The sequence below is a fragment of the Rhagoletis pomonella genome, unplaced genomic scaffold (genome assembly GCF_013731165.1).
Source record: "Rhagoletis pomonella isolate Grant_MI unplaced genomic scaffold, Rhpom_1.0 Rhpom_scaffold_00004, whole genome shotgun sequence".
Taxonomy (NCBI): Eukaryota; Metazoa; Arthropoda; class Insecta; order Diptera; family Tephritidae; genus Rhagoletis; species Rhagoletis pomonella.
In genome coordinates, this window is record NW_023458558.1 from 29,003,735 (window position 1) to 29,024,190 (window position 20,456).

A 20,456-nucleotide genomic window follows, 5' to 3' on the forward strand; every position below is an offset into this window, starting at 1 on the left:
GAAGACTAGCACATTTCAGATTTTTGCGTGGAAGACTAGCACATTTCAGATTTTCGCTTGGAAGAGTAGCATATTTCAGATTGTTAAGCCGCGAAAACTGCACGTCTCCGGTTTAAAGTAAATCATAGAAGCATAATATATATTGAAAATTCAAACGTTTATTCTATATTTCTTTAATTGTATTATGAAAATCATGAAATTCAGACGGTATATACCGTTTACTAATCATTTGTTGAATATCATCCACTTTTCTTTTTTTTAAAGGTATTTTTCCCTTGTAAGCTTTAGGCAATTCACAGTGTTTCATGGTTGACCATTGAACATTTTTTTTCATTAGGTTCAACTTCTCCTCGCTTTGCATAAAGTCGTATTTTACTGCTATGTCTACTTGATTTTTGCTATTTTTTATTGTAATTTTCCGTACATGTGATATCTTAATTTTTTGCCAATGTAAATATTTGGACAGTTCTTCGAAGGAAAATATTTCATTTGCGTTTGCGTTGTTGAAAATTTGTTGAGTTTTTTAGTATTCTCCTGGGCTTTAAACTTGGGCCAATATGGATTTTTTTAAGAGAATTAACTTTATTTTAATTGAAGGTTTTTTAAGTAAATAAATAAACATAACATAAATAATATCACTTTGAAACGGGGTCCTCTTGATATGATACTGTATGTATATGTTTTTTCGTATTTATTTATAAATAAAGATTCCCTGAGAAAGACGCGAATGTCGAAAGGTGTAGGAGGAAAAATAAACGTTTACTTTACTTGTAATAACCGGCCAAAAGGCTCCATATACAACACTATACTTTCAGCATGACCGAAGAAAAATAATTATAGTATAAACATACATATTTATGTAACTTTTTTTTTTTAACGGCTGCTACAACCTTATATGAACTGCCTTGCGTATCCCTCTTCCACACAAAAATCTGAAATGTGCTAGTCTTCCAGGCAAATAACGAAATGTGCTACTCTTCCACGCAAAAATCTGAAATGTGCTAGTCTTCCACGCAAATAACGAAATGTGCTACTCTTCCACGCAAAAATCTGAAATGTGCTAGTCTTCCACGCAAAAATCTGAAATGTACTAGTCTTCCACGCAAATAACGAAATGTGCTACTCTTCCACGCGAATAGTGAAATGTGCTACTCTTCGTAGGGACCGACGATATAATACCAATTTCCCATAGAGGTAACTTCGGTGATCTGTTGATCTATTCCCAAGTCTACTCTGAAAACTATGCATAGTAAGGTAACTTTACATTGATCGCAAAATGAAGTCAACTCTCTTCTACAGTCCTCCATCAATTGCGGCTTAACCTTTCTCCTGGATCACATATGTGGGGTCTGGCAGGCGAAAGTATAGCTTGTGATTGTGTTACCCCGCATTCAATCTTTGATCCGTCTTCTAAGTTCCCCATGCCCTCAAAGCACTGCGTCTGTAGTCCACTAAATCAAAGATTGATTAATCGAGCCCTTCCGATTGGTTTTTTTGTCGATTTTTTAGTTCCGATTCGATCTGTAAATGGATAAAAAAAAGGCGAGAATCAACAATTAGATCTTTTCACAATTGATGCATATAACATTGCATTAGGATTATCTAGAAAACTGTAATCAAATTTTAATTTGAGGCTAGTAAAAAATTAAAGGGGCTTGGATATTGCATCTAGCTGTGATTTAGATTATTTGCGCTAGTTTATTTAACAAAAAAAAAACCCAAGGCCCAAAATGTTATTGAAAATTTGAAAGCTTTTCAAAGCATACAAGTGAGCAGATGTGTATTAGTTATTAACGTTTTCTAAAAAAATTTCTGGTATGCAGTTTTGTAGCCCATTCAATTTTAATAAAACAAAGTACTTTAGGCTTAGTGGCTGCACACTATCGTTGTTTACTGGCTTTTTTTGTCGCTACTAGACAAAATGTCATATGAAAATGTCATACGAAAACAAAAAAAATCGTTTTTGCTATTTTTTGGCCTTATAACAAATTGTTGAATATGAAAACAAAAAAGAATTAAAAAAAAAATTTGTATTGTGAAAAAATCCGTATACTTAAGTTTTATGGGGCTAATGTACTAATGTACAATACATTTTTTAAAATAGCGGTTAATTTTGAAATAAAGTAAAATTTTTTCTTTTTTGTGATAAAAAAAATCTAAAAAATTTTACCATTTTCCTAAGTAGGGCTAAGAATTTATCTGAATGTTCTGCTGAATGTTCACATTGTTCTTTTAATATAGAAAAACCTGCTTAGTTTATTTTAGGTATTTACGAATTGTTAGCTACCTGATAGCTTTCGGATAAATCTGGATAGTGAAACCGTTATAGCAATGCAAACAATAATGTTTGTAATTTTAGTGTTGGTCAGAAGGCCGAATTTTTTTTTCCTTTAATAAAATTAAGTAAGCGGCATTTTTTGGCAAATTATATGAATCAATTTTGGAAGATCGTTTTTAACTCCTTATTTTTGATTTGCCACCAGAACAGCGCTCCATATGAAGGCTCGGGTCGTACTACAGCCGTGTACATCCTGTGCAATCCATGGTTCCATCTCAGTCTGTTGCCTACAAATCTTTGGTTTGCAAATAGGACCGTCGAGCACTGCCTTGTATGCTACCCAATCTTCAACTTCGAAGATATTTCACCCGATGTGAGAGATAAGCTCGGTTAATTCTACTTTACTAGGTTTAATACAATTGGCTAATTTTGTCATATATGCAAAGAGGATCGGGCCGAGCTCATATAAAGAGAACCAGTGATGGCGCTGAAATCTATGTATTTGCATAAGTTCGGTTATACCCGGTTTCTATTAACTTCTCCTTTATTTAAAGATTTAAGGAGTCTCTTTAACCTCTTGAGTACGAAAAACTATTTATCGTGACTGTTGCTACCTAACTCGAAATGACAACCTTCGAAGCTTCCTGAAGCATCGCTAGTAATATACCGCCTCAGTGAGATGGGAGGGAGACCAGTTTATATGCGTGTACCAAACTAAAAATGTTTATTCATTAATGGTAGCCTCTTTAACCACCTCTGCATAGTTGTAAGTCAATCTTAAAACCCCACAAGAATTATTCGGAAGACGCGTCAATCTAGCATGAGCATGAGCATGATTTCAGGTGACATCAACTTATTACTTCAATAAGTCCTATTTTATGACACCAGAGAATGTGAGTATGTAAAAATTTACCAAATTGCATACAACAATTTTTTAAAATACGGTCTCTAGTTCGCCGACCTTGCTACCTGAGAAGTCCAGCGACTGTCCAACCAACTCAGTTCGTAAACTATTTTACCTCTTTAAATATTTCCTAAAAGTGTCCTTTGGCAAAGATCCTACTAAGCCTAGCCGAGTCTCTCCAATCCTCCATGAATTCGCCAAAGTACCTCTAGGAAGTTTCCCTCGGCTTGAAATAGCTCCGCTGGGCACGGCACTTTTTCTTGTCTCTACGAAAGCAGCTTAATTTAAATCTTAGGTTTGGTTGAAGTGGCTCCGGTAGACACACTAGAAAACTTAGGTCCACCATAGGGCCCCTTTTGATACCACAAGGGATCTCGTTAATCAGTCCCTCTCCTATACAAACCAGAGAGTAGAGTTGGCAAATTTTACTAATCATCTTAACTTTATGGCCAGTATGGCCGTTCTCCAATGGTTCCCGCCCTCATTACTTTTAGTCTGCTCCTTCGTAGGCTCCTCGTCTCATCAGCTCCTGCAGAAGTCGTTAAGCGGCATCAAACCAAATAGATTTCCCCTATGCTCAACTTAAGGATATTTTCGCATCCCATTTCGGCCACATTGGTCTTGCCATGTTGCATGTTTCCAGCTCTTTCCAACTGTTACATCTTTCGCCTGCTTCCTATGCTCAGCAAAAGAGCTCCCCCGAGCCTTTCTCATCCCATTCCGGCCACATTAGCTTTGCCGTGTAGCATGTTTTCATCTTTCGCCTGCTTCTGAGAAGAAGAATGCATGTACATATATGAGCCGAGCCTCTTCTATAACGGCGAAGGTGGAACGGAAGTCCCCCTCCTAACAATCTCATCCGCTATCTTATTACCTGGTACACCGCTATGTACCGATACCCATATCAGGTGAAGAGTGAACTGCTTTCTCCTGTTTGGCTGCAAACTCCGCTTGACAAACGCTACAGTGGTCCGGTAGGTAGAATGACTTTGGTGCACTTAGTTGTTCCCAGCCCACTCCCCTTCCAAATTCGTTATCCATTTTGGATCCGTCAGTACAGAATTGAATAGAATCCGTGGAAAATATAGGGTGCATTGTTATGTGCTAGGAATTTATACCTTACACACTTTGCCGAAAGTCGGTGGCGGCACGCAATAGTCTGTTACCTCCGGCAGGCTAATCCCTTCTAGAATTGAAGTATGATCACAGTGATTCGTTTTTCAGCTAGATAGATGCCGCAATCTGAAAATATATAATCAATATTTTTCTCGTTAAAATTCACCCCTCTTACTTTAATTTGGGAAGTGAAAGCTGTTACTGTTCTTCTCAAAATCTACCATGAATTCGTATGGTCAATTTATTGCACTTGTTAAAAATCTCGACTTCGTTATGAGAAAATGCATTTATGTGCCTGCTGAAAATGTAGTTTTCCGCGAATTACTCTTCAATATAAGTTCTTAAAAATTTCTTGCAAACCACCATAATCGCATTTTCTTGCTTGCTTCCACAATGCCATTAAGTATCATGGCATGTTAAAGTTATTACCTCATGGACTCCTTGAAGTATGCAACAACATTCTTTACAGTTCGCTTTTTACGCTTCGATAAAGCATCAAAATGCGTGCAAGCATAAATTTCCCGAACTTTACTGTGGTTGTACACTTTCCTTATTGCCCGCGAAATAAATCTTTATTGCCAGGTATGCAGGTTTTGTTTTTTTTTTGCCTACACTACATACATACCTATGTACCTATGCATATTATAATGTTTTCTCATTTTTCACATTCAATGTATCGAGTAAAGAGTGTACCTTGCAGTAGTAAATTGCATTTGTGTTATCAGCACGAAGACACGCGCATAGAGCAACAATTTTCAGTGCCAAAGCGAATGCACACATGCACGTACAGACACGTACATGTTAAAAGTCCTGAAAGTATGCAAGCCATTCGTGTAGAAAATGCAACCAGACAAGACAGACTGTTGAAGAGTGTGTGATTTCGTTTTTTTTTCTCATTTTGCTGCATACATATGTATATTTGTATATAACCTGCAACATTGCAACAACCTCAAGCCAAGTCCTTCGCTTGCTCTTTATATGTTTTGCTTTTCTGTAGCGCTTTCTTTTTTACAATTTCTTTTTAGGCAATGCTCACAGTACTGCATGGAAACTTTTCCTCATTTGTTTTTTGGTTTGGGTATCTCCATTATTTCTCCACTTTCTTCTGCCTTTGTCTCCTTGGCTGACGTAGTATGACTGCTTCGTGCTACAGTCAACAATGATTTATCATTTTCAGTCTCCTTTTCTTTTGCTCTTTCCTTTTTCATCTTCTGAAGGAATTTATGTGTATTTTGTAAGGTTGTTGCTTTTCTCTGCTCTTCGTTGATGGTCGCACCACTCCCAAGCATCTAGACTGTGTTTATACCGCGAAAAGACACGCATTATATCGTGCAGCGAGTTCTTCAACATATGTGTCCTTACACCTAAAAGTATGCCTTGTATGTAGTGAGACGAACGCACAGTGGTGCAAACGTGAAAATTACTATTCAAAAAAATCTAAGAAAGTAGCATTTTGGAAGGAAATCGATTATCCAGTTCTTGTTAATAAAAGTTACTTAACAAATCTTGGATGAAAAAAGTTATATGATGCCCCTAAAACGAAAAAAGTTGCACAAAAAAAAATTCAAAGTACAAAAAATCACCACTACGCCCCTAAAACGAATAAAAAAAAAACTCAAGAAAAATTAAAATTATTAAAAAAAAAAATTCACCAAAATCATTTTTTTTTTACTTTTTAGAAACGTTTAGGTGAAAATTTAAAAAAGTAGCCCCTTAAACCACTTAAAAATTAAATTATCTTTTAATACAAAAAATGGATACTCCTTTTTGAGCAGTAAATTTCGCGTTTACACCACTGTGTAGTGGCGTGTCTAACTGCTCAATACAGTGTTTGTGTGCGAATGCAAAAGTAATGAACCGGACGAGTAAAGAAAAAAATAATAAAAGAAAAGGAAAAAGCGTATGGCAGCCTGAAGAAGGCACAGCTGATGGGAAATTGGAATTTTAGGTTCATTGGCGAAGAATGGCATCGTGAGGAAAATGAATTTAAAGACCGATTTGTTGTTGAAAATATGAAATACAAGATTAAGTTGTAAGTTAGGTACAGCTCGCGACAAAACAGCAGAACCTCAACATTTTAAACAGTTTTGAATATCTAACTTTTGTTTGTTTAGTGTTCACTATATTTATATAAAATATAGCTCTTCATCTAACAAAGACCAATACGGTCCAAATTTCAGACTTTGAACAAAAATTATAAAAATTTCACAAACTTTTCATCCCAATTCCAAGCATTTTAATTTTAATTTCTGGAATAATTTTTGGTATACAGTTTTATAGTTTATTGAATTCGAGTACAGTAAAGTGCAAGTTTGAAGTTGCTAAAAAATCACGTTGATTTTTGGTAATTTTTTTTTTGCTTTTTTTAATTCAGGATAGACCGATTTAACCGGTTATTTGTTCTTAATTTTTTCGTGCATGGATAACACTTGCAGTTAGCCAGAAATGAAAGCCAAAACAGTCAGATATCGTGAAACCCATCCATAAAATTTGTTTTTCATTTTGAATATGGTTGATGTCTATCTAGTTCGTGAGCATGGAAGGGGATTTTCAAAATTTAAACGATTTGTGTGAATTTTTTTCTTTATTTCACTATATCTAATTATCTGTTTCATTGAATTGGATAAAATTTCCATCGCTGATCATTCTTATGCCGCTGTTTCTATTGACAGGGTTTTTAAGGCATATTTATTTTTCTTTGATTTTTTTATAAATATTTGTTTATAAAAAATTATTGCAAAACATCTTTCCGGACCAACAAAAAAAAAACAAAAAAAAAAATAATTTAATATTTCTGCAATCTTATTAAATGGCATATGAAAGTTTCAATATTTGCGTATATTTTGTTTAGAAAATATAATCATTTAAACTTGGAGTTGCATGCTCGATTTTGAGATTGTTGTACAAAATTTCAATTTATTTCCAAATAGTATTTCATACAAAAAATTTGAAACAAATTTAATTTACAACGAAATTTATTCGATATTCCAAAAATCACGATTAAAAAAAAAACGCCCCAAAAACATGGAAAAACCGGGTCAACCGCCGAAATACTACCGTTTGGTTAAGGCCCTTAAATGACTACGCCACTGTGTTAGAAAAAACTTCTAGCACATTTGTTTGCTCCTTCTTCCTACAATTCAAGTTTACACATTCCCCGGGACTGGCTGTGCAATATTCAAAAAGAATTTACCACTGTGAAATTAAATCGTCAGATTTTCATAATTTGCTTTTACTTAATAACAGCAAAAATTCCCAACTTAAAATTGACTGCCTTTCCCATGCTTTACGAGTATCACTTTAAACTCGACTGATGCCATATTTGGGTTAAACGACGATAGCGTAATGCAAAATGCAGAAGGCAAAAAATGCAAAAGTCTGTCGCTTTAGGTGCACAAAAGCATATATTCTACCAAGTGAATGTCTGCTATGAATGACACAGGCCGCAGCTAGACACTGCAGAGCATGATGTCCATTTTCACATACATATTTACAAACATATTTACATACCTATGTATTTTCACTCCCTCTGCTTAGATGAATAAAAAAGCGGAATGCAGCAAAAGCACTGCAGTTGCATTGTCGCAATGCAAATATTGACTACAGTGTAAAAGAAATTTGTGAAACGCTTCCCCTAACAGCTGAACTGCAGAGCAGTATAGCATTGAGGATATGTTTTGATTGCTAAGTGAAAGGATTAGTTAAGCTGCACCTTATGCACATAACCTCACTCGTTCACATACACACACACCCACGCATGCACACACACACCCACGCAGGCACATGAATAACTAACTGAGGAGTAGTGCTTTCGTCCTGTTATTTACTGCTGCCGTTTCTCTGTTCTATGCTCTATATGCTCTTCCGATTTGTTTGCTTAGCTAAAAGCAGCAGTTACTTAAGTGACATGCATAACTTATGGCACATAGAATCCCGTGAGAAATGTGAAAGCAAGCTGAGTGTGGCTATGCTTGGAGAGTAGTCTTTTGGGAATTCATGGTATTCTATGCTATATTGGATATTGATGTACATTTATATTGTATACATTTGCTCAAACGATGGCGTTAAATGACACCGGTCTTGGGATAAATTCACTTGTCATATAATTATGCAAATACATACAGGTGTTTGCTCGTAATTAAAGTGTTTTCGTAATTTATTTCGTTACAAATGATTTCAGCACACTTTTTTATGTCTTTTAGAACTAAATATTTTTTGTAGCAGAGACACTCGAAAGTGATTGAGGGCAATGTGAGATTCGCCCACCTTCTGCCCCTTGAAACCTCCCAGTTATGGCTCAGCGAATTAATTAGCCAATTTCTGATGATGGCACCGACGACTGACGACGAGTGCTCTAATTGTTGGTGGGGCAAGCAAAACTTAGTTAGAAACCTTTCTAGCTAAATTATTGTGGGATGTCCGTGTGACCTGGCACCCAAAGTAAAAGGTGTTCGTAATTTTTTTGTTCAACACAATTTAGCAAAGACTGGCATTTCTGAATTACATAGTACGAAAGTACTTAGAGGCTGATCAAAGTGGTCTTTGGTCTTAGAGAATTGTAAATATTTTATGTTGGAGTATCGAAGCGTATTCCCCAAGAAAAATCGTATCTCCTTTATATTCGGTATAAACTCTGACCCTTTGTCTGCTCTGGAGCCGTCAGATTCGATTATGTGTAATTCCATACTCATTGTTGGCGTACTATTTAGTCTATGACATTGAAAATACTAGGGACGTGAACCGGTTTTGGACCAAACCGGTATTGAACCGGAAAACCGCTATTTTCTATTAATTCACTGAACCATTAGCCGAACCGAAAGTGCCCCCAAATGCTTCATCCGAGCCGAAAACCGAACCACTTTTCATAAAGGTTTAAAGGCTAACATTACCCACTTTATTTCTTTTTGTTAAATATGGTAATACATACCATGTTTGTTTACCATGTGGCAATATCAAATGTAAAGGCAACCCATCCTATTTGACAGACACTTGACACTTAAACTTGTGCGTTATTTTTCCCGAACCGTCGAACCGAACCGAAACTCCGGTTCAAAGACTAAAACGGCCGCTTTGACGGACCAATCCAAAAGTGAAAAAACGGTTCGAACCGCTGAAGCCGACCGACCAAAGTTTTCATGCGATTCACGTCCCTTCAATTCTAAATCTCTGCTATTTTCGATTTCTTTTTTTTCAAGAAGATTTTCTACCTACATACATATTCATTTAGAGTATGCTCTACTATACCACTGACACATAAATTATAATAAACGTCTGGCATCCAGGATTACTCCGAGATACTTATTTGAAAGAAAACTGTATTATGAAACCTTTATCTTCGTCTCTTCTTCTTGATTGGCGCTATAACCGCCTAAGCGACATTCGTTGTTTCTTCGTTTAGTGCAGGTAATAACGCCACATCAAGTGTTTGGCATATTGGGTACTGCCAAGGCTTCCTTGCAAACAATTGTGAGAGATAGTCATGTGGTTAAGCCTAAGCTAAAGGTAAGACGATAAGACTAAAACGAAAATGATTAGGAATGCAAAGGAAGACGAATAAGGACACGAAAACTAAGGCGAATATTAAGACGGATGAAAAAAGTGAATACGAACATGGTTGCAAAGGCGAAGAAGACGAGGAATACGACATCGTTCCCACGACAGTCAGGTGTACGTAACGGGAACGACCCAGTTATTTCTGTCCACTCCAAAAAATCTTTGGGGAATTTGTATGCTGTTACAACAACAACAGGAATACGATGACGAATATAACTAAGACGACGAAAACCAAACGAATACGAAGACTAAGATGAACGTGAACTCGAAGCCGGGCACGAAGACGAAGGCATATATTAAGACCAATTCCAAAATGGGCACGAAGACCAACGTGAATTCATACAAGATGGTGTCACCGGAGCAGCAGATTTGTAGTGATTGTAAAAATTATGTGTTTGTTGTAAATTTTATTTTATTTCTTTCGTTCTAAATGTCATCGAAGGCAATGACGAAGAATATTGAAACGATGTCGATTGCGATGACGAATAGAAAAAGTTAGACGAATACGTATTCCCACATGAATACGAAGACAAAAACGACGACGAAAACCAATTTAACAACAAATATGAGCTCGAGGGCTAGGTCGAAGACGGTAAATCGAAGAGAGTTTAACTTCCGTAGCGTGGCTCAGTTGCTCTACTTTTCAAATTTTTTAAATATAATTTTACTTTACAATGCTCTATCACTATTTTTCTGGATTTCCATTATTTTTCAATTAAAATACAGTTTATTCTCTAGCGAAAACAATCCAAACGCGAATTTCAAACTTTATAAAAAAATCAAACTTTTAAAAACAAAAGTGAAACTTTTTTCCATGGTGATATTAAATTTTCTATAAGATACCCGAGTGTCAAGAAAATTAAGAAAATAAATCGAGAAAGCTGTTTAAATACTTCTCCTGTTTATAATTTCATCATGCTTTTTTCTAAGAATTTTTAGATCTTTTTCCAATTTTAGCATAGATACCTAATAAAAAAAATTGCAGAAGAGCGTTAGTAACCTACTTCAATCAAACTTGCAGTGAAATGAACATACTCGAAAACAATCCAACAATTTAAAAAAAATAATAATAATTCACATTGATTTTATTTAATTTTCTACAAAGTTTGAAACTTGCGATTATATATGTAGTTTCTGTTGGAGAATAGCCTGTATTTTAATTGAAAAATAATGGAAAATATTTTTATTCCTAATTCATTTTTTTTCTTGCTTGAAATACTAGTGCTTCTTCTATTCCAACATATATTTATGTTTATAAAGCAAATCGTGCATGCCAAAATACACACTTCAAATGAAATAAAAGGGAAACCAAGAAAAATATAGCAACAACTGTTATCTGGCAACTTAATCCACTGCCGGGTGAGTCCTTCGCATCCGCTCAACAAACGGAAGGCATAAAAGTACTGAAACACTTGCCAAGAAAAATAAACACATCATATGTATTCAGTATTCCTATGAAGTAGTAAGCGGAAGAGAAGAAAGGGGAGGTGAATTCAGCTGCTGTGCGAATATAGGGTGGGTGTAAGTCTACAGGCTCAATCTCCGATTTATTTGCATCTACACTGACTTGAAGATTAACAAATTCTGGCAACAGAACAACTTCAATGCGAGCAAATACGCAAATACCGAACTTTTTAAGAGTCTGTGCCAAACTAAAGTGAAATGCAATGAAACTTATAAGGCGAAAGGGAAGGAAAGAACAGCTGGCAGCTACCGATTTGCGAATTGTAGCCATGTAAAACTCTGTTAGCAGCAAAGGCAGCATTGTTACTCCCACTCATTTGCTATGCTTTGCGCTTGGATTTGTGTGTACCTATTTTTTGTTTTAATTTTATTATTTTCACTTTTTTGACAGCACTCAAATTGTTTTGCCTGCTGTTGATTACTGCGTCACTTTCTTGCCTTGCCTTGCCTTGCATTATTCTCGCACTGTTGCATCGCAATTCAAGTTGTATGGAATTGTTTTTGCTTTTGCTGTTCTGCTCGATTTTTATTTACCTTTTAAAACTCACACCAAAATCTAACAACAATTTTCATTTTTGAAAGTTTTTCACTTTAGCCATCGTTAGATTTCACACCACACTCACATATTTTTGCTTTCCCCCCTTAGACAATTGGCTACCGTTCAAGGAATAAAAGGATATGCAAGAAAATTGCTGTTTCGCCTGTGGCTTCTCAAGCGAATCGCCGTCACGTTCACCACTGCAGGCACTTGAGTGTGAATTCACGCTTTTAGTTTTTTACTGTTTCCTGTCCTGGCTTTACAAAATAATAAACTTAAGAATGTTGCAGACCATTTTTAAAGTGACCGTATAACTGCAATCAAGTGAAATTAAATTCTCAAATGTTGCGAGCAGAAATTTGCAGCATGTTTCCATTATTTTTTGGGTGACACGCTGCTGGGCTAATAGTCACCCTCTCCTGCTGTTACTCCTTCTGTGCGCCTAATTTTTCCGAGCCCGTTTTATTATTCTTATCTTCCCTGATTATCCGCCCTTTTGCATCATTTTTATGAGTTGTACGCTTCATTAGTAATCAGTACCGCTATTGATGCTTTTGTGTAGCAATTTACAGTGCACCCAATGACTTGACTCCCTTTTTTGGCCAATGATGTTGTCGATGCTCATGAGCCATGACATTGATTGTGCGCTCTAATGTATGCGCTGTTATTTGTCACGTACACAAAGATATCCCACGCATAAATCAAGTGCCACTCTTTGAAGTCAAGAGACTCAAAATAGAATGTCTTATAGAAATCGTCTTAGCGCGCTTCTATTTCCACAGTCAGAATTTTGTTCAAGTCTGCACAGTTAGAACTGGTCTACCCGCCCATTAAAATGGCACACTTATCCCGTATCCGTATTAATAGTGGTCATATTCTTTTATATATATTTCTGCGTCAACTTCGTCTTCGAATTCTTCTCCGCATTTCTCTTGGTTTTAGTATTCGCATTTATTTTAGTCGCTGTCTTCGTATTAGGGTTCGTATTCCTCTCCGTATTTTTCGTCGTATTCTTCTTCGCCGTCGTCTTCGTATTCGTTTCAGTGATGTCTTCGTATTTTTCTTCACAGTCATCTTCGTCGGCGTATTCGAATTCGTATACGAATTGGTCTTCGGTTGGTCTACGTATACGTATTCGACCTGGGTCTTGCCTTCGTATTCCTATTCGTATTCGTTTCAATATTCATATTCGTGTTCGTATTTGTGCCCATATATCGCTTCGTATTTGTCTTCGTTGTCATCTCTTTACTCGTATTTGTCTCTGTATTTGTATTTGTGTTCGTAATGGGCTTCTAACTCGACTTTAAATTCTTATTCATATTCGTGCTCGTTTTGGTGTTCGTATTCGTATTCGTCTTCCTCCGTATTCATATTCGGCGAGTCACACGATATGTGTATCCTGATCCCAGTGTTATATAACAACATCGGTTGTTCGAGACAAATCCTTTGTGTCCAGTTTGCTCTTAAATTTACTCATAGTTCTGAAGGTCATGCAGAATCAAAAGCATGAATATGTGGATGATGACTTGCTTTCTCTTCCAATACTTTAAATAACTGCCCGGAAAATACACAAAGTCTTTACAAAAAACTTAAACTTGATTTATTATACTACAAACAAATAAGAAAATCATAACTCTTAAACTGCAAACATCAATCAATACTCGTACAGGAGCTATCAGCTAACAAAACACAATCCTTTATTCGGACAAAATAAATTTATATTTCTCTTGGCAAACTACATATCTGAAAAATCCCAAACACTTGCATTTATCAAATCCTTTTATTCAAAGTAATAAAAAATTTTAAAAGAATTCAAAAAGAAACAAGGAGAAAATATTGTACTACATAGATTTGTTTTCCCTCGAACTATTATCAGCCGCTCGCATTTCTAACATTTCTTTCAATTTCCCAACGCTCATTCTAATCTAAACAATTTGTGTGCGCATCTATTCACTCGAGCGCATAACTGGCAACAGTTGAATCTGGTATTGAAAACACAACTCAAAGGCCTCCGGCATTAGCTGGCCGCCGGGCATGTTGCCGCTGCTGTGGAAATGAAATTTTTATTTTGCTACTCTGCTTTGCATACAACTAGGCGCACAAAACTAACTCTGTCATGCAGCTTTTGCTTGTAAATATGTATCTATGTATGTATGTATGTATGTATGTATGTATGTATGTATCTAACCATACTCCATATTAGTGTTGGAAAGTATCGATTACTTTTGAGGATCGAGTTCTTTGGTATCTATACTTTTAAGGATCGGGTATTTTTCAGAGTACTGAGTTCTTTAAGTAAACTTAAATTCGCATTCGCGAATGTGAAAAATATGACATTCAAAACATCGCTAACATGTATCAAAGCGATTATTGGAACAGAGTACTTTTGTGTACTGAGTATGTACTTCCGAGTTCTTTTAAGTTCTGGGTACTTTCTAGTTCCTTTTTTTTTGAGTACTGAGTACTTTCGAGTTCTTCTGTGAGTACTGAGTTCGAGAATCGAATGACGAGTACTTTTGGTATCGATACTGCCCAACACTACTCCATATGCATGCACTGGTAGATGTGTAGCTCTATTCAATTGCTATATATTTGATTGTATTGCTGCCTTTTAGTCTGCACTTTCTCTCTCCACCTTGGCCTATTCTCTTTCCTTCCGCTGCATTTGCACACTGGTATTTGCTTTTATTTGCCCTTTTCACTGCCTGCGCATTTGAATCCAATTTGACTTTTGTGTACGCGATTTCAATTTCAGATAGTTTTCTTAACCTCTCATCCTCATCTTCATCTCCATCTTTCCCCAACCGCCCTCTGCCTGCTTACGGAGTATGGTCAGATTTGTTTGTAACTCTTTACTGCTGCTGCCTTGGCAGGCAGGATATTTGCATTTGCAAGTCTAGCCATCCATATACCTTTCAATTCATTTCCTTTTGATCATTTTTTTTTTCTTCATTCATTTCTGTTCTGTTCCTTCTGTTACAGTGCGCTTTCTTCAAGTCCACTTCCCTTCTGACAGTCGAAGAGGTTGAATGCATAGGTCAATTTATTTTTACTACTTCAAATATTACTACTACTTATGTGTACGTACGTAAATGCTCAGCCAGTCAGTCACTCAAGCGTTCGCTCCATCGCCCGTATACCATGTCGCTGGTGGCACTTGACTGCTAGCTTCATCGTGGCAACGTAGCAGTACACGGTAATTTGCCTAGTTGTATGCTTCAATAATCTTTGCTTTAAATTTTACCAACGACCATCGCCTTGAGACGCCCTCTTCATCTCTCTCTCTCTCTCTTTCTCTGCCTCTTCTCGTTTTACCTAGTTACTTTTTTGTTTTTCGCACACATCGTATTGGTTTCTTAAAAGTATTTGCTATTACAACCCCAGCTACAGCTACCCTGGCGTCTTGGTCTCGTATGTGCGGAATTTGTAGAAATTTCCTTTCCACACTTCCTGGCACCCTGTGTGAATATGTGAAATGGTCTTTGGGGATTTTAAGCTTTCAGCTCGGCATTTGTTCGCCTGCTTGGACTACTTCCCTGGCACTTGCCGGAGGAAGTGCGTGGAGTTGCGGAAACTAACGGCTTGGTTAGTTCAGCTTCATTGACTACCTATTTTTCGGTAAGTGGTAGCGGCGTCTAGTGCTGCAGCGAGTTGTATTTACTACTGATGGCTGTTGTTATTCCACTTTGTTTTTCGCCCGCCATTATATGTATTTATTGATTGGAAAATTGTTGTCCTCTCTATGTAGTATGTACAAAGGGTTGTGTGTATACACTCTATGCTTGTCCATGCTTGAGTATACATTTGTTGTTTATTTGGCTGTCTGTCCGAATTCTCCGGATACCACTAACTATCTCCGTGTCCAACTGTCTGCCTAAATACATACACAAACAATGCCAATGTCTCTGGTAGTTTGTTTTTATTCGATGCTTAAAATGCCGTCTTATCTTCATGTCCCTTGGCACACTCGTCAATGATGTTAAATTAAGATTTTATGTTATTTGTTTTATAGTTGAAAGTTTATTTGTATGCACATTTACCCATCAATTGATTTAAGGACCTTTTTTTGTCTCGTTCTTGGGCATACCCCGTCAGCCAACTTAACACAGAATCCTTCGCTCTATTCCTACTTGAAGCTTTCTCAACCCCAACCTGTTTGTGTGCTTTTGCGGCCGCATTCGATTCGACAAATTTTCAAGGCGATTTATCATCGTTGATGAAATTTTGTTTGTCAGAATAATGGAAAACTTCTTACGACTGCAATGTTTGTTTATTGAAGTTTATTTGTTTTACTTAAGGGCGGCTTTGTACGATTTTTAATTCAAATTTGATTGCCGTATTTGTTTTGGCTCCCCAGCATTTATAAGTCACACAAAATTACTAATGGATGGTTGTAAGAAGTTTGAATTATTTCTTCAACTTACTTATTGACAAAATGTTTTGCTGGCGACTGTAAATTTGTGAAGCATAAATAATTATTACGGAAGAGTGGAGGTTTTGAATGATTGTGAGGAGCTCGATGCTAAAGGAAAAAGCCTCCAAATCATACCTTCAAAGTGGATAAAGTTGCATTAGACAGGATCCCTAAAAAAAGTGTAGCTCTAAGAACGAAAAATGACACTGAAGATGGCACAACGCCGAAACCGGTTTGTCTCCAAACCAAATTTGACAAGGGATGACGGAAAATCGTTCCACATTACATCACACTTCTACCCTGTCGGAAATACCAACAACAAAAATGAGACTAAGAAATATACATATATTCAATGATGTATCATACCAAAAATGGGATTATATATACAAAAAAAAAATATGGCTTGATTTTAGCAAGTCCTACCAAAGTGAGCTTTAACCCATATTCAATGATGTATCATACCAAAAATGGGATTATATATACAAAAAAAATATGGCTTAATTTTAGCAAGTCCTACCAAAGTGAGCTTTAACCCATATTCAGGCAATGGTCGATTTTTCGACCATCAACATTGAAAGCTTATATCTCTGGAGTTAAGTTTTATTTTTTATCTGTTTTCACAAATATTATATCTAGCATTTCTTTAGCGTGCGAAGGATAGTTTTTCAAAGTAAAATTTTAAATGAAGATTTTAGTAAAAGTATGACAGTAAGAATGTTTTTATGTGCTATATTTTGTATTGACGCTGTATCATTGGGAAATACCTAAAATTAAATTCTCTTCTTGAAAGCCCTCGCTTTATCGTACCTGGCCGTAGTTGGACGTTTAGTTTCCGTTCCTCCTTGCATCGCCACTGAAACGAAGTTCACTACCGAGAATTACAATTACAGGAATTTTATCCACCGCCCCTATGGTGTAGTGGTTAGTAGTGAGTGCTATCAGTCCGCACGGTTTCCGGCCAACATCAAAAATAAATAAAAAATTAGTTTTTTTTATTAACGGTCGCCCTCGGCTGGCGATGGGACACATTATTATTATTAAAATTTAAAATCTTAATTGATGTAGGATTCGGAAAATCTCGTTGGATTAAAAAAAGCTTGATGTGTAAACAGCTGTGTGCGGCTTTACAATGAATTAGGCGATTCAGTTAAATATCTACATAAATAGGTTAGGTTAGAAATTAAACATTAATTTTATTTAATTTTATCACTTTTTTTGGGATCAGCATATGACTTGTTCATAACTACCATTACGGGACTGGTTTCGAACTAGCCTGAAACGATCCCCAACTAGTTATAAACTTGTCCTGAAGTGTTTCCAAAACTGTATTTTGTTTCAGGTCATGATCTTGAATGATTAATTGCCAATTACTGTCGAAATTCGACCCTCTTCTAGTTGTGTAAGACTCTTGGAGAGGTTTGTCGTTTAACTTATAAAATTATCTACCGGAAAATTTCCTGCTTTTGTCCATAAATTTCGATAATTTGATACATATCGATAATGCAATGAATTTCAAAAACACTGATATATTCGATAACTCGACTAATTGCGATAAACTTCGATAACTGCATTTCGAGAGCACGATAAATTTCGATAACTCAAAAATTAATATATCTCGATAACTCGCTAAACTTTGTATACATTTCGATAATTCAGTTAATTTTGATATCTCCGTATTTTTATAAAACTATCGATAAAATTCAACTGCTTAAGCAATAACAAACGGTGACAAAATTTATGTTATCGTATTAATTTACATATATATAGATAAGTGTATTGAAAATGGGTGTTTAATGTATCAAATGAATACATACGTAATGAATTTTAAAAACTCCCAAATATATGGTTATATCATTTTCATAAAGCCAACTTATTACTGATTTTATGACGTTATTTTTCCTAATGAATAAATGAAAAAGCAATTTCCTTAGTTCAGTTCAATTCTAAATAATGAGTGAACAGTTATCACGACACACCTCTATGCGAGTATGTATTAAATTAAAATCCTTTCAATTTTCACGCCATCTGTTGGCGCACAGATTTTCAATTAGCTCACTCCTCATTTCCAAGAAAACACACGTACACTCATTTGGGCAACACACACAGTCCTGAATGTATGTATGTCCACTTCCACACACATCCGCATTCGTTCGCATTTCTTCAGCATATGCCCGCCCAACTTTCCCGACATTTCCGTCTACAAATTGTGTGGTCACTTAAGTAGTCACACCATGATCGCAGACCCTGCCTGTCCACCTCCATGTCGATTTAAAAGTTTGAAAATTCCTTGCATTCTTTACAAATGCCTCCCTTCCCTCTATTTCGCTTGTATGTAGTCGTCGCCGTCGCCGTTGCCGTTGCCGTCGCCATTGTCATCACCTTCCTGCTGACAATCACTGTCGTCTGCACGTCGTTTTAGTTATTTCAACATCTTCTTAAAGGGTGTGTGCCTTCTAACGACTGACTTGGTCATGTGTGTAAGCCCCTAATGCAAGTGCATGTGTGTGTTTTTGTATATCTTGGCACATTCTTAAATCGAGTTCAGTTTGTTTACCTTAGCTTGCCAGCACAAACAGGAATATACCATCAATTTTTCAATTCAAAATTGTCCTTTTGCCTCTGAATTGTGCGCACATACCTGTATGTATGTATGTTGGATGTAGTATGTGTCTGCAACAATATTTGAAAAATTATCTTGACGTTTTATTTCTTTTGGCTTGCCCCTTTTTAAAAGTGTCAATATTCGTTTGTGAGGTTTTCCACTTTCTTTTAATTCTACATACTTGTATTTTAACTTTTTTAAATTTACTTAGGACTTTCCCTGTGCATTGCGGCGATACGGTGGAGCGATTGTGACGCAGCGCAAATGGCATTTGTAGCAGAATTGTATTTAGGATGTATTTTGCAGTTTGTTCATGTGTACGTGCGTGTGTGTGTGTGTGTGTGTTTGCCAGCATGTAGTCCACTTCCTTTCTATTATCTTTGTGCTTAAGTGTGAAAATTGTTTTCGGGTTCTATGGTGGTCAGTTTTCCTTGATTTCCTGAACTCTACATCACTTCACTTTCTGTCATGCTAGGGTCAATCTGCTGGCCCTTGATTGTCACATTTCATTGCAATCGTCAAATCGCATTTCTTTTAAAGCTTTATACAGCTGTCACTTAAAATTACGAATTTATTCAATTTGTGCAGAGATTGGAATGAAAGTTTTGGTCGGAATTGCTGTCAACTTGATAAAGTAAATTACTGCTTAAAAAAGTAGGAAAGTACGTATACATAGCGAAGGTATTGACCAGAAAGGAGGGGGATAAATTTGACTCAGGGGTTTCTGTATTTTTTGCAATTAATTTAAAACTAATTTGTTTGTGTTTAATGTGTATAATTTAACTGAGATTTGATTTGACAAACTACGAGTATATCGCATTTTTTTTTAGTTTTCACTTCATTTAAATCTAAAATTTAATTTAATGCCGTATAATTAATTTAGTTGACTTTCATTTGGTTTAGCTTAGGTCACTTAACCAAACTTAACTTAAGTTCACTTAACTTAACGTAAGTTTACTTTACTTAACCTAACTTAAGTTTACTTTTGTTTACTCTACTTTACTTTACAAAAAAAACACTGCATAGGCATCTAACGTGAGCAGACGTGTTTTACTTTCGCTCTGTAAAGTTTTTAAATTTAATCGGTAATTTTGTTACATAAAATTTTAAACAGAGTGCTAAAAGGTTCGTCTACACGCCAATTGCGACCACTTCTATTTCGTGTATTGTTGGGTGTCTAAATTTATATAAACTGTGCACAATCATTGCCGCCTTCAAAGTTCCTGCATCTTTTCCCACTCGTTTGCCGCTGACTTATTAACCGCCGACGCTGCCGCTGTCACCGCTATCGTTTTTCTTTTCGCTGCATTAGCTGACTTTGTTCTTGCACTCAGGCTTTTATTGCTGTGGCTCGAAGTGACGGTGCATTTTTGCTATTTTTTACTGCATCTGTACAAGCATGGTGACTCGCACTAAATCTGCGCGCCTGGTCGGCATTTCGCCACCAAAACCACCCACGCCCCAACTTAAAGCGGGTAAAGACGAGAATTGCCCTCCACCTTCATGGATTACACGGCTTGAAGCAAAAATAGAGAATGCAATGGAGCAGATAACTGAGCGACTAAAGGTGTCAGAAGAGCAAATACT

The 20,456-nt window shown here is 36.4% G+C and overlaps 1 protein-coding gene across 1 annotated transcript in view; it reads left to right on the top strand.

Moving 5' to 3' along the window:
• Window positions 1-20,456, top strand: part of LOC118737410 (AF4/FMR2 family member lilli-like) — a gene marked incomplete in the record, with an annotated part of 423,767 nt that overhangs the window by 271,771 nt on the left and 131,540 nt on the right.